This window comes from Caretta caretta, chromosome 10 (genome assembly GCF_965140235.1).
Source record: "Caretta caretta isolate rCarCar2 chromosome 10, rCarCar1.hap1, whole genome shotgun sequence".
Classification (NCBI taxonomy): domain Eukaryota; kingdom Metazoa; phylum Chordata; order Testudines; family Cheloniidae; genus Caretta; species Caretta caretta.
In genome coordinates, this window is record NC_134215.1 from 47,696,895 (window position 1) to 47,720,000 (window position 23,106).

The 23,106-nt window shown below is 45.6% G+C and overlaps 1 long non-coding RNA gene across 2 annotated transcripts; it reads left to right on the forward strand.

Annotated features, from left to right (window-relative positions):
- The first annotated feature begins 344 nt into the window (after positions 1-344).
- Positions 345-22,597, forward strand: LOC125644200 (uncharacterized). Of its 2 annotated transcripts, XR_007358923.2 has the most exons (5): positions 345-1,046; positions 3,467-3,493; positions 7,902-8,002; positions 12,116-12,219; positions 22,223-22,597. It is a non-coding gene; the product is annotated as an uncharacterized LOC125644200 (long non-coding RNA). The 2 variants fall into 2 exon arrangements; XR_012670205.1 differs by lacking the exon at positions 22,223-22,597 and having other exon boundaries at positions 347-1,046; positions 12,116-20,582.
- The last annotated feature ends 509 nt before the right edge of the window (positions 22,598-23,106 follow it).

Here is a 23,106-nt window from a genome sequence, read left to right on the forward strand (position 1 = left end):
TCCCCCCAAACTAAAGCTGTAATTCTCAGGTAATCATGATTCCGGATGCTGGAGCTTTGAAAAACCATTGAATAGTGCATGATTTGTGATAAAATCTTGAGAACTGGCAACACAGCTTCCCAGGGACATTCTGAGGTTTGACCGGTTCAGATTTCTAAAGCCCTCAGATAGCTGTACTTCCAACTCTCACAAATTGATCCTATGTCTCACAATATTTGGTGCTTTTCTTAAAGCTCCAGGCTGAAGCCTGTCAACTTTGTTTGTTTGAATGGTTCTAGCTCCCCTGGTTGGTGACAGAAGCTTGAAAAAGGCACAGTAAACCTGAAGGCGAGCAAAAGGACTTAAAATATATGATCTTACAACATATCTCATGATTCAAACAATAATTTCTTGATTTTTTTCAGGCCTCACATGATGTTTGAACTTTTGGAGCCATGCTGTTCCAGGTGCTACAGAGGGGTACACCATTATTCTTAATACCCCAGATCTGAACGCCTCCAAACTTTAGGGAAGTTCGGATCCAGTTTCAAACTTTACTTCTCGCACCCATCTCTAATAATTGTTATTATTTGGTCGAGAATAACAGTAATAATACCCAGCTCTTACATCGTGTTTTGCATTAGTAGCTCTCAAAGCATTTTACAAATGAGGTCAGGATCATTACTTCCATTTTACCAATGGGGAAATTGAGGCACGGGAAGCCAAAGTGACTTGCCTAGTGTCACTGCACTGGCCAGTGACAGAGCCAAGGATAGAACCCAGCTCTCCTGACTCCAGAGTTATGAAGTTTATACTTGGGTAGAGCTAAGAGGCATGGTGGTGCTGCCTGCACCACACCTGTGTGTCTTCACGGTATTCAAACTGGCACCTTTCACCAGCACAAAATTCAACAACATAAATAAATAACAAGAAGAAGAAGAAGGAAAAAAATACACAGGCCCAAGCAAGCCCTTGATTGCATCACACAGAAAGAGGATCATAAGGCCCACTGGGTCAGATGCCTGGGAGCCAAGCCAGCCTGGACGGTGTTTAAATAGAAAGGTTATGTACGTGTAAGATTTATTTAATGTTTTAATTAGTTGCTTGTTTATATGACTCAATAATTCTTTCGTAATGTTTGCTTTGCTGGCTCGAAGAGCCTTTCAAAATCCCGGCTGTACAAATTTCAAGCCCAGCCAGTGTTCTAGGGAAGCCTTTGTTCTCAGCTCCTGCCGTTCAGTTTTAAACCGGACCAAAATCATAGGGCCCTTTGCTTTGGGGGAGATTGCAACACTGCTAGCTGCTCCCCACTTGCGGGGTGTGTTATCTAGGTCTGAGAGGAGGTGGGGTGAAAGGATCTTGTGCAACTGATCCCAAACGCAGCTACGCTGGTGATCAGCTGGTGACATGGCTATGGTCCTGTGATCAGTAAAGGGTTTGTCTACATTAAAGTAGGCAGGCTATTCATCCGGTTTTAACCTGGACAGCCCTAATTTTAAATGCTTTGACCCCTGTCCGGTACTGAGATAAAACTGGTTTTGTCCAGTATCACGGACAGGGGATGCCTTTCGGAAGAGCACACTGCTCTGCCCCCAACCAACATGACCTCACACAAACTGTTCCCATGAGATCACACCTGTGGGGTGGGGTCACGCCATTCCTGGTAGAACAAGAATGTCTGGTATTCTGGAGGTGCATGAGTGGCCACCCTACATTAATGTCACTGTGTCTGAACCACCCTGTTAGCTAACATGAAGTTCCTCTGAAACTTAACAATCAGTGTAAACCAAGACAAGCTGTGTCCAGCGTCGTGTCAGTATCTGCAATCGCTGGCTATCCTATTCAGACATGGTAATAGTTTGTAGGGTGAACTGGCCCCAAGCAGAACTGGCCAAAGCTCTGGCTGCACAGAGCCTGCAGGAAGCATGATACAGCCTCTGCTATTTTATGGCAGCTCTTGCTTCCTTCAGTGTGTGTGAACCACCCGGGAGCCTGAAGGAGGAAGCCTGGTTGACTCAGCCTGAGTTTGTGCTGGAGGCTCCATCCTGGATCACCAATAGAAGAGCTTTCATATGGAAGGCGATGCTGTGGAGATGGTACCCCAGCCATTCAGCATGGAAAGGGAGGCTCTATGCAGGAGACCTTCCTCCACACACCACCCTCCTCACATGCCCATCCCTCCGGGGCTGGAAATAGCACAATCCAACTGGAAAAATCCCATCTGTGACTGCGTCAAGTTTAAGTTCAGATGAAGCAGGCAAAGGGTCACTCACCAATGTTCATGACTCTTTCAGTCTCCTGAAAATTAGGCCCTTAAACTGGCAAAAGTGCTAATACATTTGCAATAAGGAATAATCCTGCGCGGACAGGGAGACGGACTGGGTGGTCAAATGGGATTCTTCCGTCACTAACATCTATGGTCCCGTTATTCTCCATGGAGCATATTACAAAACACAGCTGCTCAGGTCCCTGAGGTTTTACACTTATTTATATGACTCAGGTTTTTATATCAATTACAACTGCTGTAGCTTTATCTATCAGATAAGGACCAGGTTCAGAGTAGCAGCCGTGTTCGTCAGTATCCGCCAAAAGAACAGGAGTACTTGTGGCACCTTAGAGACTAACGAATTTATTTGAGCATAAGCTTCTGTGAGCTACAGCCCACTTCATTGGATGCAGTGAACTGTAGCCCACGAAAGCTTATGCTCTCATAAATTTGTTAGTCTCTAAGGTGCCACAAGTCCTCCTGTACTTTTTGCAGATAAGGAGAAGACATCCTACCCTCCTCTTCCCCTCTAACTTTTAACTGTCCAGGCCAGTCATCATGTGAGGGATAACAGACCACTGGGGCCATCCTTATTGCTGAAGCAATGCAGATGTAGTAATTTATGAGTTCTTCCCCTGAGGGTTAAACTACATTCTGGTCTCTTCCATTTTAACATTCCTCTGGATTCTCCAGAAGACAATAGCAAAAATAATGCCTTTTCTGGACTGTGTTAAAGATCCAGATCCTCAGCCAGTGTAAATCCATTAACACTGCTTTAAAGCAGTAGTTCTCAAACTTTTGTACAGGTGACCCCTTTCACATAGGAAGCCTCTGAGTGCGACCCCCCCTTATAAATTAAAAACACTTTTTTATACGTTTAACACCATTATAAATGCTGGAGGCAAAGCGGGGTTTGGGGTGGAAGTTGACAACTCGCGACCCCCCCATATAATAACCTTGCGACCCCCTGGGGGTCCTCATCCCCAGTTTGAGAACCCCTGCTTTAAAGCTAAGCCAATTTATACCAACTTTGGATCTATCCAAATGCTTTTTTAAATGACGGTGGCAATATATTGTGTAGATGCATAATTATCTTTCAAATCAGTTTTAGCGCCTCAACAACAAAACCAGCAAATTGCCATGAAAAGGGAAATTTAAATACACTTTTTGTTTGTTTGTGTGTATGTGGGTTTTTCACTGTTGTTTTAACCTCTTTTACAGATCCCCTGTATTGGGCATGAATTTCAGGTAGGTGTGACCCATCTTTACATCTGATGAATGTTTTAAAACTTTTAAAATGAGATTAGAATTGATTTGTAGTCATGCATTGGCCCCTGGCACATTACAAACCCAATAGATAGATTAGATTAGATTAGATCATTCCATGTTTAAGGTTTCACAAAACATTTTACAAAGCAGGGATCTATATACTAGAACCACAGTGAGTTGCTCAGAAGGATGTGGTGGCTGGTCTGTAACTGATAACATGATACTGAGCATGGTATATACATAATGGGGAGACTGTGCTTGGTACTCGATTCATGGGGCTTTGAACGTTGGAACCTGTTTTGTTGAGAGAGGGAATGCTGGTCAAGGACACTGGGATTATCCCCTCCTGCTTTGATCAAGTGCCAAAGGGCCTTTATCTTCCACCTGTCCAATTGCTGGAGATGGACAGGAGGGAAGGGGTGTTTACTAGCTCTTTCTAAGAATGGATTAATTGTGATTGCGATGCTTTTTCAAGATAGTGTTTGAGTCATATCCAGGATTAGGAACAAGCCAAGAGTACATGTGAGAATAACACCAAAAAGACTAAACGGAACATTACATAACTCTGACATTGACATGGGGCTCCCAGGAGGATAAAGATGACAATTTACAAGGCACATAGGTCATAAATATCAGAGTCCTGTGCTTTGCTTTCAGGGTGAAATCCACTCCTGTGCAGAGGGCCAGTACAAGGTCTGTGGACCACTTAAATCCCACTTCAGCCCACAAGGTTGGGATTTAAGTGGTTCATAGACCTTGTGCTGGCTCTCTATGAGATCCAATAGAAGGCCAGCTACCACTTCTTGTTGTCTGGCTGTTTTTGGCTATCTTCGCTGTTGCATTCATGTTGCTGATTTTCATTAGCATCCACGTGTGTGCAGGAGGAGTTTGTGGGAGTCACATGGGGAATGTGTTTTTCATGCCTGTGTGTTTTCAGGTTACAAAAATGTTAACATCTGTTTTATGCAATCAATCAATTTCACAATCTTTGCTCACTGGGAACAACTGGCAACAACTGGCAAGGAGTGCTTATTGCTTAACTGGCTGAATCAAACAGCTGACTAAACGTCTCTGACTTCAGTAACACTTTACTGGATATGATTCCTGCCACCCCCCCCCCCCCCCCAGACGCTGCAAAAATAATTGAAACCCCATTTTTGTTGTTTATTTCCTGTAGATCCCTCTCCTTAACTATTTCTCCCCTTGTTCTAAGTTACTGCTTTTCAAACTGGGCATAAGGATACGCTACTTTGGAGAATCAATTCCCATGGATGTGCATTCACTCGGTTAGAACAATATGCAGGCCTCATTTGATTGCCCACGCTTTTCTGTGGAGGATGACAATGGGTTGGGGGCATCAATTAGAGGGACAATTTCAGTCTGTGGGAGGATAGGCTGGGAGATGTTGGGCCAGCTTCTATATTCCAGCTGAGATGCATGAATGGGGAGAGGGGATACACCTTTGCACTCCCAGTTTTCTGGGCCTGGCTGGGAGCCTCTCCAGCTAGGTCACATTTGCTCTAACATATTTTTAGATGGTCCATGGCCCCCTAAGCTCATAAACAGCCAGAAGAGATAGAGCACAATAGTGCTCAGGTCGTCACAGCATACCCCTGTGCCGGAGTCATAAAGGAGTCTTAGGACAATGGAGAATCATGCCCCTTGTCTGGGGTCAGGAAGGTATTTCAGGAGGCCTACACTTCCCTGTGGTGGAGAGCTCAGTGTTAATATATTATGGAGTGTTTTATAGAAATTGATTAATGCGCTAGTAGCCTGTGATAGGGAGCTTTGCCATTGCCTTCAGTGAGCCAGGATTGTATCCAGTGAATTCATCTGGAGAAAGAAAATCAACCAATGTGAAGTACCAAGGCATAGAGCTTGATTGGCTGAACCCATCTGAAAACAATGGTCTGCTTAGAAACCAAGCTTTTCACCAGGGGATTTCAAAATACTTTGTAAACATTGACAGCTTAGTTCCTCATAACCCTGCTGTGAGCAATGTTAGAATAATCATCCCCATTTTGGACAAAGAGAGATTAATGGCTGATTTTCAGAAGAACTCAGCTGTCCCTTAGGCACCAAAAAGAACTGGCCATTTTTTTTTTAGAAGTCCTCAGCACCCAGTAGACCCTTGACTTGCCCAAGGTTACACACAAAATCTGTGGCAGAGCCCAGAATTGAATGTGATCTCCTGAGTCCCAGGCCCATGCTCTAACCACAAAAACAGCCCTTTCCTCAAAAAGCAGTTGTCTCAGCCCAGTTCGTGATACGAAAACCCTGACAGCAGGGAGAATTTAGGAAGCCAGAGTCCATTTTCCTGACTTGGAAATTACCCAAGACACCAGGGTTAACACTCCATCTCTGAAGAGAACTTTAAAGGCTTTAAAAAACTGAAATCTACCAGAATCCTGCAGTGCATTTCCATGGCCGCCAGGCTTCTGAAGGGAAGCACCATCCTGCAGAGAAATAACCGCCCTTATGAGTGCAAAACTCAAGTATACTGGCTGGCATTTTGGACACCCAAAATATGAAATATGCACATCAGACAATCTTATTAGCTACTGAGATAAGTAAACCCCGATATAGCTTTGCCTTCTAGCTGTCATTCAATTAGTAGCATTGAGCAATATTTGGCATGCCATTGCCGCAGAAACCAAGACCTACGTGAGTGAATTGTTCTCATTTCATGGCATCTAGCCAGACAAGGATGTGATTTTTCTCCTCCTTATACTTGCTGCACAACAGCTGAGTCTCGCTTTGCATTTTTTAGCTAGGCATATTGGGGTCTGGTTCTGCTCTGCCATGTTGCATCCTGGCCTTGTTTCTTTCTTCAGATTTTCAGAAGTTTTGTGTTTTGGGGATGTTTTTTCTGCTTCCATTTTTAGAAAGGTTCCCTGCCTCCCTCTAAAAAAATGTGTGTAAATGTGTGTAAAAAATACGAGGGAGTCACACACTTTATTGCTTCTGTCCACTGAGCTCACAGCACACACCAGGGGCTCCTTGCACTCCTTCCATCCCCCCCACAAGCTCCCTGTATGCCATCCTCCTATCCCCCTCTATTGCAGGAACTCCCCCACGCACCTGCCCTCATGCCAGGGGCTCTGTGTCCCCCATTCCTCCCAGCCACTCCCCATGCCCCTCATTCTACCTGTGCCCCCTTCCCCTCATTCCTCTGTTGTCAGTTAGTTCTCTCTGTGGGCTGTGCCACTTCTGGCCAGGTAGCCGACCCAGCACACCTTGATCAAACTGCCCAAAGAGACCACCACAGACACAGTTCGGTGGTGAAGGCATTTGGCCAGGTTCATTATTAACAAAGCATGGTCCTAGTGCCCTAGATGTGCTGCTGGTACACTAACACACGTATGCCTGTTACAATGGACTAGCTCAGAAACCAGTGGGACTTTCCATCTCCCTGTATGCCCGACGAAAGGTTAAGATGAGGCTTTCCAACATTTACAGACTGAGACAAACAATCTGGGATAAACAATTTACCTCCCATCTCACGTGTTTCATGACATGTTTGTTACCTCCCCTTGTACCTGTCTCCTGATGCTTCAGATAAAACATCCCTATTCACCACCTGACTTTGTACTTTACTCCTGATGTTTCAGACAACACATCCCTGTTCATCCCTTCTGACAACCCAGAATGTACTAGGTTGGGGTGTCCATGCACTTGCCTGCTGGAATGTGTTTACATAATTCTATGTGTTTTAGCCACTGAATCTGTAACTTCATGTACCAGACACTGAACTTGAAGGCAAGCATCTGCATTTTGACAGGGCCTGACTTTTGCTCATAGCATAACTTTGGTTCAGACCTCAGGTCTTGCACCAGGTCCATGCTTCAGGCTCTGTCTTTTGACTACACCCCCCATTTTCCCCTGCCACAGTCACCCATTCTCCCCAACCTCAGGGGCTCTGTGTGCCCCCCACCACTCTCCCCCATGCCAACATCCCTCATTCTCTGCTCCCATACCTGAGGCTCTGTATGAACTCTCTTTACCCCCATTCCTCCCTTTCTCCACCCACCAGGATCCCCCATTCTTCCCCCACCAGGAGATCTGTGTGCCACCTTCTTCCCATGCCGGGGTCCCCCATTCTCTGCCTCATGCCAGGGGCTCTATTTGCAAACTCCCTTACCTCCTCATTCCTCTGTCCTGCCCCACCCCTTTCTCCTTCAGTGTGACAACATCTTAAAACTGTATTGGGAGGAAGGGCAGTTGAGGGTGTTATTATGCTGGAAGGTATTAATGCTGAGATGAGGGTGTTATTATGCTGGAAGGTATTAATGGCTGCTATCAGCAGGTCCTTTGGTCTGTAGAAAATGACACAGGTGTTTGAAGCTGCTAGCTCTGCTAACCAGATGCCTCCATTTCCTGCTTTCAGCTTTTCTGATTTTCACCCAAATCCATAGGGCTGCCAACCCTCGGGTCTAGCCTCCAGCAGTATGCAGCCTCCTTGAGCTTGTCCCCTGGGGGAGAAACAAGGTGAGTATGTGTGAGGGGGGGCAAGAGGAGGCATTCATGCATCTGGAGAAGGAGCAGAACTGCTGGAATGGCACTGCAGGGGGTCACTGGGGGACTGGGCTACTGCTGGAAGCTGGCCTCTGCTTGGACCTCCCACCCCAGGTCCTGTAGAAACTGGCTATAACCCAGGTACTTAGCACTTATTCCAGAGGAGGCTTTCCATGAGCTGTTTGCAGTCTGGGGACTTTGGCACCCAGCTAAACTGTTCTGATTCTGCCGCAACAGCTGCTATGTTCAGGTGACAGGTGTGGAAGGTGTCCAACTAAAATTCAGTCAGGAAACCCATCTGTAATCCTTGGCACATACCGGTGGTCTGATCCTGTGAGGTGCAGATAGCCCACACCTCGCACTGACGCCAGGGTCAGATCAGAGCACTCAGAGCCTCATAGAAGCAGGCCCTGGCCTTTCTGGGAGTGTCACTCTGATGTTGTAAAGTCTCCTGTAGCGATAAACTGGGGTTAATATTGGCGCGGTTTTCAGAGCATTGAGCATTGGCCTAACTTGACCCCTCTTGATGTCACCAGCAGTCTTACCATTGTGACGAGGCAAGGCCAGATGGCTATGGAAAAGTAGTGGGAGATAGATATATTAGCTCCAGGCTAAACCAATCCCTGGTACCAGGATAAGTGAAATGGCAGCTGCTCCAGGTCAATTAAGACACCTGAGGTCAATTAAGAACTTTCCAGAAGGCAGGGAGAAGGCTAGGTTGATTGGGGCACCTGAAGCCAGTCAGGGGCTTGCTGAAACTAGTTAAAAGCCTCCCAGTCAGTCAGGTGGGTGTGCATGTCAGGAGCTGTGGGAGGAAGTTGCGCTGTTGGAGAGGCTGAGTAGTACACACCATATCAGGCACAAGGAAGGAGGCCCTGAGGTAAGGGTGAAGTAGAGCTTGGGGAAGTGAGGGCTGCTGTGGGGGAAGTAGCCCAGGGAATTGTACGTGTTATGTTTCTAAAACGTCAGCTACCATAACTGATACTATTAGGGTCCCTGGGCTGGAGCCCGGAGTAGAGGGTTGGCCTGGGCTCTCCCCCCCACCTTTGCCCCCTGATTAATCACTGAGACTGGGGAGACAACAGAGACTGTGCAAGGAAGGATAACTTCTCCTCACCTCCCTCGCTGACTTATGATGAAAATGGCTCAGTAGACTGTGACCCTTGTCTCTAGAGAGAGAAGGGTTACGTGGAGGGTCACAGTGAGCCTCTGAGGCTAGTGAAATCCACCAGGAAACATGGGACCCATGGAGGCAAGGACAGAGCTTTGTCACACCATGCTCTTCAATGGGTGCAGAACTAGGCCAAACACGGAGTGAGAGCTTTTGAGAATCCCTGCCAGAAGTCCTTCAATGGGGATTTCTCTCCCACTCCTGTTACTTCTCCCTTGGTCTCAGCAGTGAAGAAGAAACATCAATGATGCCTCCACCCCAGCCAAGCTGGCTGGTCCCTTGCCCAAGATCTCACTCACAAAGGGCTCTTTCTCTTGTTGTTGTTTTTCTTTGAAACGCCTTCATGGTAAGATGGCTAATTATGAGAATCTCCTGACGTCTCACTTTGACCCTGGGCCATGCTCCAAGAGTTACTGCAGCCAAGCCAGCCAATCATCCCAAGCCTGCTGCTCATTAAATGAAGCATGAGGCAGTGGGATCTCCAAAAGGTTTGGCCATGATGAGAACTGGGCAGGGCATGAGAGAGAAAAGCCGCACACTAATGGATTAATGATTTATTCTCCTGCTTGGGTTAACTTTAAAGTTATGATCCACTTTCTACTAAATCATGGATGATGTTAGTGGCAGATATATCCTATTAGAACATGCACTCCAGCCTTTGCCTGTGGGGGATTGTCCCCATACAATAGCTATTCCAGTGCTAGACACAATTAAATTTTATAATATTTGGTCATTGTCTCTGTTTGCGTATATACGTAACACTCATCTGAGGGGCATGTCTGTATTATGTCTATATTATGTAGATTATGTTATCTAGGAGGCTCCAGCTGTGATCACAGCCCATTGTGCTAGCCACTGCACAGACGCACAGTGAGAGCCAGCGTCTGGCTCAACAAAACTTGCAGTCGAATAACTAGGGCGGAATTATTGCCCCCAGTTTACAAATGGGTCATGGAGGCACAGGGAAGTTAAATGGCATGAGATAAGGTCACACAAGGAATTCTGTGGCAGAACTTGGAACTGAACCCCAATCTCCTGAGTATCAGTCCAGTGTCATAGCTACAAGTCACTCCTTCAAATAGCAGAGTGCACCTCGATGACAGCTTATCAATGCTAATTATTATGTTAAAATTAACCATTCCTGACTTATCAAGGAACCAAGAATTATTTACAGAAGTTATTCAGTGAACAGTTTTGAGTAACAAATTAAAGGAAAGCTGAAACTGCAGGCAATTTGTGAACACAAAACGAGGAGATGAATTCATTTAATAAGTCAGGGGTTCTCAAACTTTTTACATTGTGGACTACATCTTTAAAGAGTGATTGTCTCTTGGACCCTGTCCTCTCTGATTGGCTGTCATGCAGCCCACTGCTCTTTGTGGTCTCATAACATTACTCTGGCAGCTACAGTAATAACTTATGTATAACTGTAACATTAGGACATTATTTCATGTATCTTTAGCTGCCTTTTAATGGGATTCAGTAGCTGGAAAAAATCAAGAGGAGGCAGGACCGTGTGACCAGCCAGTTCTGCACAGATCACAATTTGGGAACCACTGGACTAGTCACTATGAGTTATTAATTCATCTCTGCTAATAAGGCTGGTAGGGGTTCCATTACATAAAATGATAATGATGTTTGTCCCTTCATTACTGATGATGAGGTGGTATGGCATCTGAGTTTATTCATGACTGCACAGCCGCATTCTGCTGCAGGTCAGGCAGGGGATAATGAAGTCCATGTTCTAGAAGTGGCTACTATTGGAGTGCAAAAGATTTAAGGTAGAATATTGTTATGAGCTGGGTTAAACCTTGTTCTGAGTTTAATTAAAACTGCACTGAAACTGATGTACGAATGTGCCCTTCCCTTAAGATTGCTGTAAGGGACAGTTATGGAGTCACACCTAAAACAAGGCCTAATCATCATCATCAGTACACGCAATGTGCCCAGCCATTTAATGGCATCATCATCAGCCAGGTGAAGAGCCAGTAGCCGGCCGTCGAAATAAGTCAGTTGGGCACTCAACACTGGTATGCGACATAGTCTGAAGTTGACCGCAGCTGCATCGCGGGTCATTAGATAAACCCCATTTAAAGAGATTGGCCATACAGTTACCCTGTCCTGTTTGAAATTGGTTGAGAGATGACCACAGGTGCCTTGGCAGATCAAAACCTGGTGGACAGGAGGCCTCATAGGGGATGTCTACACTGCGATAAAAAACCCGTGGCACTGAGTCTCAGAGTCCATGTCTGCTAGCTTGGCTTCAGGCTGCAGGCTCTGAGACCCACGTCCAGAACTTAGGCTCCAGCCCGAGCCTGAACATCCATACTGCAGTTTTGTAGCCCTGCAGCCCTAGCCCTGCGAGCCCAAGTCAGCTGACATGGGCCAGGTGTGGGTGTTTTATTGCAATGTAGACATGTCCATAGAGAGCAGAGAAAGCAAGCCAAGCAGCAGCCTGTAAACTAAGTGTGACCCTGGAAAAAGCGTTGAGAAAGATTCTGGATAGGGGGTGCTGGATGAAAGAAGTTTGAGCCTGTGAGCTAAGAAACTGTTTATATTTTGATTCCTCCTGCCTGTGGAGAAGCAGGATGTAAATTCCTTGTAAAGAAACAAGATTGTATCAAAGAAAATACCAGACTCTGTCATCAATTTCTACTCCAAACTGGAACATTCTCAGGGCCCCAAACATTGACTAGCTGCTTGGTAACAATATTATTATGTGCCTGGTGTGATAGTACCATTCAGATCCACTTCTCTGGGACAGGATCGTCATAGTGTGAGTGGGTCAGCCAGTGTGTGTTCAAACAGGTTAGACTGGGTGATCATAATGGTCCCTCTTTCTGGCTTTAAAACCTATGAATCTAGGAAAGTGCATCCTTCTCACTAATCCCTAACACGCAGCTCCCTCTCCACAGCACACCCGCTGAAACACCTCTTGAGCAAGAATAGAATGTGGAAGGAGATGAAAGTCTTCAGAACATCCAGGAGACTGAAGAAAAAAAGGGGCAGGGAGGCAATGGTGAGGAGAGAACAAGGAGAGACATGCACAGGGAACAAGGAAATGAGACAAAGGGAAGAATTCATTCCTGCCCTGAGAATGCCCTGCAGTCCCACCAGCCATTAACTACCTTTACATTAGCTCATTTATTAACTTCTCAGGCCCTGAGTCCATGCATGTCACCTTGACAATAAGGTTAACCAGTTTCTTCAAGCCTCAGTAATTCTATCTGTAATCCTTTTAAATGCTGCCAAACTCCAGCTGCATCCACTTACTCATCTCATGCTTAATATATGTAGAGTCCTTCTCTGGCCTCTGAATCATTACCTCTCTCTGGGCACAATGAGACTAGGGTTTGGGAAGCTCTTTTGGAAGTTCGCTGATAGCTTTGTGACATTGGCACTGTTTTTCTGCTTGCCAGATGGGCCAGGATTCCCAACAATAATGGAAAACCTTCTTGGAGGGAAAAGTAATGAACATACCTCAAGCTTGGGCTTGTCTACACTGCCAAGTTGTCAACAAAACTTTTGTCTTTCATGGGTACTTTAAAAAGCTCCCCCCCCCCACCGCCATGAAAGATAAAAGTTTTGCTGAAGCAAGTGGCAATGTGAACACGGCTTTGTCCGCAGGAGCGCTCTCATTTACACATGCTGACATTTAGCGACAAGGCTGTGTTGACACAGCCTTGTCACTAAAAGCTGCATGGTGTAGACAAGCCCCAGTCTGGGTAACGTCGGACTGATCTATAGCTGTCTGTATTCTCTGGTGATGCAAGGCTGGGAAGACCAGACCCGTCCAGATGCATGAAATTAGAGGAGGAAAGGAAACTGGGGGATGTTCAAGTCTCTGGGTTGGAAAAATGTGAGGAAATGTCTGCCTCTGGCAGTATCTCAGCTATAGAGCACATCCAGTCCTCTACTCCTAAACAACAATTGCAAAGAGTTCACTGTGACCCAAATGGAGACAAGAAGAGTGTCTACTCGCTATTCCACCTCCAGCAGGTTCCACCTCCAGATCATCTTTGATCTTTTATCAAATTCAGTGCTTTGCAAACGCGATTGAATTAGTTATCCCTGCATCCCTAGGAGTGACAGTAAGTGGTGTTAGACACTTTTACAGATGGGGAAAGTGGAGCACGTAGAAGTGAAGCAATTTACCCACTGCCACACAAGTCAATGGAAAAGCCAGGAAGAGAGTTCAGATCTCTCAGTTCCATGCCTTAATCATGTAGGGTAACATTCACCCACATAGGGAGGGCCAGCACCAGGTGCATGCACCTCATTAGGGATTGGCTATATGGGGAAACTAAGCAAAATACCTATTGCAGAATAAGCTATTCCACAGTAGCTATTTTGGAATAGTGCTCTGTTTGGACACTCTTATTCCAGTTTGGAAGTGAATAAAATAAACCAGAAAAAGGCACTTTTATTCCAGATTAAAAGATTCCATATAGAGAGTTACTCCAGAATAGCTGTTGTACTTTAAATTCACACACTACCTTTTTTCCAGAATAATTTCCCCATCTACACAAATCACATTAAAGCCCTAATTTGGGAATTAAGAGAATGGTGCATATACCTGGTATTAGACCCCTGCAGTGGGACTAGGATCCCATGGGTCCTGCAGGACCCGCTGCCATAATAGTGGAAGCAAGTAAAATGTACTTTGTTGTGGCTGGACTTGAGTGGGCAAAAAAACAACAATCTGACAGCGGTAATTTGTGTGAAAACACAAAATGTCTCGTCAGTTTCTCATAAATAAAATTTCAGCAATGTAAAGCAAGATTTTCTTTTTAAAAAAATAAAGGTTTTAATACTTGAATTTAAGTGAGGGATAGAAAGAGATTTGATGTCTATTACAACAGGAGTTAGAGTATTTTTATATGGTTTAAGGCAGATTTGTTTTATTCTTTTAGTGGTAAAAATTGTGTCTGAATTCTATCTAATCTAATCTATCTATCTATCTATCTTAACCAACTGTTTTGTGTGGGGAATTGATTTTTTTTTTAGTAGCATGGGGGAATCTGTCTCTTTTGTGGGACTTGTGGGATCTAAGGTTTTTGCAGGTGGGAGCAGGATAGAAATGCAAGAAACAATGCGGGAGTGAGTGGGAGTGGGTATTGCGGGGTGGGACAGGAGCAGGATTAAAAACAGTCTTGAGCAAGGCTCTCTCTGGTGTTAGCTCTCGGCCCAGGAGTGAATTTCACTCTTAGACCTCACTGATAAAGTTGTGATTGTTTATTATTTATATTTCAGTAGCAACCAGAAACCTTGATGTGACCAAATGTCCCGATTTTATAGGGACAATCCCGATATTTGGGGCTTTTTTTTGTATAGGCTCCTATTACCTCCCAACCCCTGTCCCGATTTTTCACACTTGCTGTCTGGTTAGCCTACTTGACTAGGGCCCCATGGTGCTAGGCATGTACAAACACATAACAAAAAGACAGTCCCTGCCCCAGCGAGCTCATGGTCTACAACATGACAGACAGGACACAACTGACAAATGGGAAGAGGAAGGACGGGAGGCTGAGCGGAGCTGAGCAGAAAAGCCCACATCCCTCCAGCTCACCACTGCCTGAGGCCCTGTCCACACTACAGGTGAAGCCACTTTAGCAAAGAACATGAGTCTGAGCTGTGTGACGCTGTCTCAGTCCTGTAACTCCATGCGTGCAGAGCATAGTGATGGACTAGCAGAGATGCTAGGGATCTAAGGGATCTAAGGGATCCACTGAGTAACCTTACTAAGAGCATGGGAGCAGCACTACTGTTGGCTTGCAGCATTTAAGGGGAGCCTCTTGTGCTCTTCCTATTGAAGACAGAAGTTTGCAAGGTGATTAAAAACTGATACCCTCAGCACACTCAGGAAGGGCCCATGGACATCTCTGGCCCTCCTGTGGTTTTGGGAAGAGGGTGCCGCTGGGGGACTTTATTTTGGTTTGGGGTTTTTTGAGAGTTTGTTGCAACATTTGGCAGAATGGCCCTTTGATTGAAGACATGCCTGTTCCCTAAGCCAGCAGGATCAGGTAAATTCCCAGAGTGGGCTGAGCTCATTTGCTGCCAACACCCAGGGCACTTCCTGAACACGGACAAAGGCTCTTTGAAACACACTCCTGTAGCTTGGTCAAACCATCACCCCCTCCCTCTTTATCTTTCTTTTCCAGTGGTTATCTGGGTTCCTGCCCCTCCCTTACTCCCGCACTCTTTCTTTCTGTTTCTGTCCACTCCCTTTTTTAATCTGCTTTTATCTTTACTTCTCTGTCTCTCCCCCAGTCTGTCTGCTCACTGCTTCTCCTCTCTCTCTCTGTCTTTATCTTCCTCTTTCATTTTCTTCCTATCTCTAGCAAGAGGCCTTTTCTTCATTGTTTGCACCCAGTTCAGCCTGGTCACTGAAGTCAATGAGGGTTGCATCAGCTTTCATCCACCATGAAGTTGGCCCAGTGCCTCTGCCCTCTCGTATTTCCAGTCCCCAGTCTCTCTCACTTCTTCCCTTTCATGGGCCAGGCCCCCATGGTCCCCTCAAATCCATATCCTAATGCCCCCCACCAATCATCCAAGGCAGGCTAACTTACTTACCATGGCTGCTTCCATCCCAGATATTAGCCATGACCATTGTGTCTGCCCAATAACTATCCCTTGTAGGAACTGGGACAGTTATTGGGTAGACACAATGGTCATGGCTAATATCTTTACCAGAACTCTTCACTAGAAGCTGACAATTGGTTTCCTACTTCTCCTGGCTTTCTCATTCCACTGATTTCTAGTGAGGCTTCTGCTTGCACAACACAGCTTGGAATAGCAACACAATATTGGCCTTCTCCTGCAGAAGTCTCAGAAGAGTCCCCTAGACTGAAGTGTCTGTTCCCATGAATGTGCCAGACCTCGTCCAGGCCACATAGGTTGGTTCAGGCTCACAACGTGCCACTAGCTGGGGTTGTTCTAACCATTGTTGTTGTGGATGGTCAGTGACCCAGTAACCCCATTCAAATATTGCTGAAGTGGGGTTTTCTGGCAGTCATGTGGAGCTATCAGTCTCTCAGAACATGACTAGTCCCACTGCTGAATGACCTATATTGGTTCTGACTGGTGGACAACATTCTACCCCATCAGTGGTGCGGAATATACAGGGATTAGTGGAGGACAAGCCCACTCGAGGTAGCAATCTTTGATAGTAATGTGCTGCCAAAAAGACTTGGCCTATGTCTTTCACAAGGAGGAAGTGGTGCATTTTAGAATGACAGTGGAAGCCGCAGCATTTCAAATCCCTCCCTACCATGAAGGCTTCAGCACTGAGTTGTAGCATGCATGAGCCCTGGGCGATAGCATGCCTTGTGGCCTTGCGATGGAACAATGTCAGGAAGAGGAAGAGTGCCACAGGGAATGTAGTAGGAAGAGGAACCTGGTGCTAGGTTTGTGCTATATGGGTTCTCCTCACTTCACCTCACTGTATGACCATGGGTAGCAAAGAAAGATAGGAAAATTTTGTTCAGAGACTGCCCGATAATACAGCCTGGCTTTGAACTGTGGAACTGGTGGTATTGATATGCTGGGTCCCACAATGAAGGAAAAGCTCATCAAATGGGCCTACAATAGCATCATTTGACAGCAAACGGGTAGCACCTCAGAGCAATTAAAGTGTCAGGTGGTCTACACTAAGAAGGTAGGTTGGCACTAAAAAGTAGGTAAAAAATCCACACCCCTGAACAATGTGGTTAAGTAAACCTAATCCTCGGTGTACGTAGCACTAGGTTGATGGAAGAATTCTCCCATCAATCTACCTACCGCCTCTTGGGGAAATAGAGTACCTATGCTGAGGGGAAAATTCATCCCGTTGGCATAGTGTCTCCACTGAATCTCTACAGCAGTGCAGCTGCAGCTGTGCTGCTGTAACATTTCGAGTGTTAGATAAGCCCTAAGCAAAGGCTACTAGAAACATGTAAGAGACCTGGGTTCATATTATGGATCTGACAGAATGGTGGCAGTGGGGATTCCCCAGCCTTGCTGCTTTCCCAGTGTGCAGTGTAGTCCTTTGTAAGGTTCTCTACATCCATGTCAACAGACAGACAGCTCAGGAAGGAAGTAGGGCTAGGCTAGGATGGTTGGAAAGCTAGCCTGGGACTTGGGAGCAGAATTAGGCAAAAAATTTTAGACTAATAAATTATTTGCTGAAAAGTGCAATGTCAGGTTGACCAAAACTATTGACGAATTCGGGTCAAATTGGGTGAATAGTTTTGACCAGAAAAGACGTGATTTTTTTTTTTTAAGTCATACATTCTATTGAAACAAAATAAAATGGAAAAAAGGTGTTTTGAATCGAATGTAACATTTAATTCGACCCCAAATTATTTTTGTTGTTGTTTTGATGAGAAAAAACAAATTTTTCCATTTTGGGTCAACCCACAATAATTATTTTTCCCTGATTTTTTTGTTTGGCCCCCAAACAGAAAACTCAATTATTCATTCAGCTCTACTTGGGAGAGGTTCAGTTCCCTGTTCTGGTATGGCTGGCCTGTGGGACCTTGGGTACGTTACTTTTTCTCTCTGTTCTTCATCTGTAAAAGTGAGTTTATAAGCACTTCCATTCCTCCCTCCCAGAGCACAGATGCTACAGTAGTGGAGTCTGCGCGAGTACCATTACTTGCTGATGTCTGGTATAAGACCAGATCAGTTATGTGCTAGCAAATAACTGCTTTGTGGTTGCCTGCCATTCATAGCCCAGTGCATAGATATTGCTTTTCTGCTTCTTGCTGATTTCCTCTTCCACATGATGATTATTCAGAACAGAATGGGGCTCTGTATGTCTGTACTGACCTGAAAAAGCAAAAAGATAGCCTTAGCTCCCATACAGCAAAAGCAACTGTCTAGGGAAACAGTGACCTGAGCAGTCCCTGGCTGTGTCACATTTCTGCCTTGACAGATAGTTACTGGCCATTGTCAGTGAAAAAGTACCACACCAGACAGAAGGTTGTTCTGATCTGGTATGGCAATTCTTATGTTCTTGTAGTTGAGTTCTAGTCTCCAAAAAGATTGGAATAGCTTGTCACACAAGTTGTAAGCAGTGGTGTTGGAGCTATATTGGTCCCAGGATATTAGAGAGACAAGGTGGGTGAGATAATATCTTTTATTCAGCCAACATCTGTTGATGAGAGAGACAAGCTTTGGCGCTTACACAGAGCTCTTCTTCACCTACCATCACCACACTGGGAAATATCATGCCTAGGAGAGCCAGGCTGTGCACTCATTCATTTTTTCTTCCAGGTATTGAAAATTGCTGCATGGGAAAGAGGGGATTTACAGGTCATTAACAGGTTTTCTGTGCTTGCTAACATAGACATTCTCAATGTATGACTATCTAACACCCAGCTTTGTGTGAGCTCCAAAGCTCATCTCTCTCACCAACAGAAGTTGGCCCAATAAAAGATATTACCTCACCCACCTTATCTCTATGCTACACAAGAGCAATTCGAAATGCTTTGCTATTTTCTTTCATCGGAGAGAAAGACACTTTTTTCTTGCCATGGTTCCTGTCAGGGGAGCTCTGATTTGATATCAGGTTAAGGCTAGTAATGGTGGTTGAGGCAGAAGATGTTCAGTTGTATTGACCGGAAAAGCTTCTAAAGGTTCAGAAGCTTATTCAGAGTTATTCAGACTTCAAAGAGAAACAGCGGAATTAAAATTCATTTGCAATTTTAATACCAATAATTTGTGCTTGAATAGGGACTGGGAGTGGCTGGCTCATTACAGAAGCAGCTTTGCCTCTCCTGGAATTGACACCTCCTCATCTATTGTTAGGAGTGGACTACATCCACCCTGATCGAATTGGCCCTGTCAGTACTGATTCTCCACTTGTGAGGTAACTCCCTCCTCTTCATGTGTCAGTATATTTATGTCTGCATCTGTCATATTCACTCCATGCATCTGAAGAAATGGGATTTTTACCCATGGAAGCTTATGCTCAAATAAATCTGTTAGTCTTCAAGGTGCCACCGGGCTCCTTGTTGTTTTTATTCATAAGTTATGTGAACCTCTGGCCAATCAGGTTTCTTCATGACAGCAGATAAGACAGTGCCAGTGGAAGAGGAGGAGGACTGATTATCATCGCCATAGCACCAAGAAGCCTAGTCATGGACTAGTCCCCCATTGTGCTAGATGCTGTACAATCACAGAACAAAAAAATGGTCCCTGTTCCAAGGAGTTTACAATCTAAGTACAAGACAAGAGACAACAGATGGATACAGACAGACAGGAGAGCACAAGGAAACAATGGAAACTTTGGTCTCTGCATACCAGCCTCCTAATCCTTGCCAAATTTTTGGTAGGCACCATGGCGAAGGAGAGTTTTGAAGAGGATTTTGAAGGTGGATGATGAGGTGGCTTTCAGATTTTTTCCAAAAGAGTTTCAGTAAAGCCCAGGACACAACGTTATTAAGGAAAATTGAGAACCAAGGAATGAGGCTCATAGATTCTATAGTAATAATAGACAGATCCTGAATTTGAAACTACTTAACTACCAAGAGCTTCACTTCATCACCATGTTGGGGAATGTCCGAGTTTAGGGCAGCTATCCCACAGTGCAGCTCTCTCCAGTTTGACGATGGGTCTTGTGGGAAGGAGGTGTTGATTGCGGGGCATCCTGGGTCCCTGCACAGCCTCCTCTCCCCAAACACGGATAAGCTCCAGTAGCTCAGCATTGCTCCAGGGGAGCAGGGGATCGTTGGCTCCGTGGAGCAGGCATTGTCACCTGGCCAGATCAGTGAGCACTTGCCAAGAAAACAGGAAGGGGAGTTTCAAAGTTCCCGGGGCTTTACAGGGGGAGGGGTGGATGTCTGTTTACCTGGCAACAGAGCAGCAGAGCTGCTGGCTAGAGTGGTCACCTAGGGACTGTGGGAGATCCTGAGGAGGCTAAAAGCTGAGTAAATAGGATTTGGGCATGTCTACACTTGCCATTTAAAGCGAAAAAAAAGTCCCTTTTTTGCGCAAAAGCCATGGGAGCGTCTACACTTGCCAATGACTTTTTGCAGTGAAACTCAGAAGCAGGGCCATCCTTACCCATACGCAAAGCACGCAGCTGCGTAGGGCACCAGGAAATTTGGGGCACCAAATTTCCTGGTGCCCTGCACTGCTGCGTGCTGCTCCAGCCCTTGCTCCGGCTCTTCCCCAGGCCCCCGCCCCTGCTCTGCCCCAGCCCCTCCCCCACTCTCCTGAAGATTGCAGCCAGGTGTGACCCTGCACTCAGGGTGCGGTAAGTGGAGAGACCCAGCCCCAGCCTGCTACGCTCCCCTGGCTCCCAGCCATGCCACTGGCGAGTGCTGGGGGGTGGTTCCCCGTCCCCCCCAAGCCTGGGAGCCAGCAGAGCAGAGCAGCCTGGGGCCCCAAGCCTCCGCGGGCGGGAGCGGGGGGAGCTGGCCCCAGGCCTCTGCGGGGGGCTGTGTGGGGCCCCAGGCCTCCATGGAGGATGGGGGGGGGGAGAAGTGGGGGTGGGAGAGGGCTGGTCACTTCCTGTGGGAAGTAGAGTGACCCGGCCCCAGCCTGCTCCTCTCCCCTGGCTCCCAGGCTTGGGGGGAGGGGGTAACCGCCCCCCAGCACTTGTCGGAGCGCGGCTGGGAGCCAGGGGAGTGGAGCAGGCTGGGGCCAGGTCACTCCACTTCCTGCAGGAAGTGGCCAGCCCCCGTCTCCTATGGAGGCTTGGGGCCAGCCCCCCCCCCCACCTGCTCCCGCCCACGGAGGCCTGGGGCCAGCCCACCCCACTCCCCCCATGGAGGCCTGGGGCCCAACACAGCCCCCCGGCAGGGGGGTGGCTGTGTAAGGCTCCAAAATAGCTAGGGACGGCCCTGCTCAGAAGTTTCACCACAAAAGGAAAACCACCTCTACGAGAGGCATACAGCTCTTACCGGTGATGCTTTTGCGGTGACATGCAAGTGAAGACATGTTCTTAAAGTAGGTAAAATATAATAATAGGTAAACTACAGTTTGTAACTCCAAATGGTGGCAGTTATGTAATAGATTGCCAGTTTCCCAAAGTTTTCCAGCACTACCCAGAATAATTCTGGGGAGCGCCATCTTCTTATTCAATTATTCTGCCCTGTTAGAATCCAAACTGTCCACAGATAAAGGATCTTCCTTTGAATCAGTACTTATAGCTTCTTTTCACAGACAACAATCTCATAAGTGTTTTTACTCACACAATGGCCAATTGCTTTGAATTTAGCATTCTTCTTCATTTGCATTTGATGAGTTATTTTGTTACAGGGTTACACATAATGTAAATGCCTGCCATTACATTATAATAGGAATAGATAAGTGAAAACAATACAAGAAACATTTCATTAGTTTTCATGAATTTATAACTCCTGAATACACTCTCACATTAACACACACTTTGATCTAGGGTTATTTAATTACCGGGCATGCATAATGTAAATGTAATGTAATAGTAAACACCAGATCAGTGTTAGATATAGATATAGGCAAAAACTATAATTAACATCTCCTTTGATCTGTATTAACATACAAGTGACTTGGCCTGAATATATGCTAATACATTTCACTGCTTTGATATTCACACACAAGTTAATTGGCCTAAGGCTCTGGCCTGAGCTCGTCTGTCAGCATCACAGAAGCCAGGTCAGATCAATTATCACTGGGCCAATTCATGAGGCGCCCACTTAGTTTTTACTCTGTCTTTACTGTTAGCAAATTACCCACTGACTTTAATGGGAGATTTGCCTGAGTAAAGATTTCAGGGATTGGTCTGTAGTCCCTGATCCTGTGAACACTTACACATGTGAATAGTTAAAAGTGCCTAAATCACTTTTTAAAATGGGATTTAGGCTCCCAAGACACTTAGGTGCTTTTGAAAATTTTAGACAGAGAGATTTTCATAGATTCATTGATTTTAAGGCCAGAAGTGACCATTAGATCCTCTGGTCTGACCTTCTGTGTATCATGGATAATTAAATTTCACCCAGTTACTCCTGGACTGAGCCCAATAACTTGCGTTTGACTAAATCATCTCTTCCACAAAGGAATCCAGTCTTGATCTGAAGACCTTCAAGGGATGGAGAATCCACCACTTCCTTTGGCAGGCTGTTCTAGTGCTTAATCATTGGATGGAAGTGACTTGCCCAAGGTACCATGCAGAGTCTGTGGCAGAGCAAGGAACAGAATGCAGATTTCTTGAGTCCTGGTCCATTGCCTTAACTGTAAGACCATCCATCCCCTTAAAGGACCACTGACCCATTTTATTCACTATTGTGAAAGTATTATCTAGCCTGGTGCTGCCTTTAGGTTTCATTTGTTTGTATGTAAATCAGATCAACCGTCTTATTGTTTCTGTATAATGGAGTCATTGAGTTTCTCTCTTACGTGTTAGTGGAGGAATAAATTTTTTATCCCACTGAGCTCCTTCTCCAGTAATTCACTCACTGACTACTATAAAAAAACTTGGTTTGTTTTTTTATTCTTTTACAAATAAATCTTGCTCTCTCTAGCTATCATGCCAAGTCCTCAGCTGTGCTGATTTATACCCACTGAGGAGACAGCCCGTGTAACTCTGACTCACCCCAGCACAGCAGACCCACAGGTTATTTAATCCAGTCACAAGATATAGATCAAGTTGATTACTTTGCTTATTCTGCTATTTTGACTTGCAGAAAACTATCTTCTGCCTTCTGGGTGGGGTATATTTCAGTATACCTAATGCTCCTTGCTGTCTGCCCTGTAGCAATACCAGCTATTTTCTCATTTTTAGGACTTATTGCAAGATTTAATCTCACAGGTTCAGACCTGCCAAGCTGTTTGTTCCTCATGTTTGAAGTCTTTTTTTAAAAAAAACAAAAACAAACCAAAACAAAGAAAACCCTCCTTGTTGTTTGTGAAGCCCATGGTTGGGTGTTCAGGCAACTGAGGT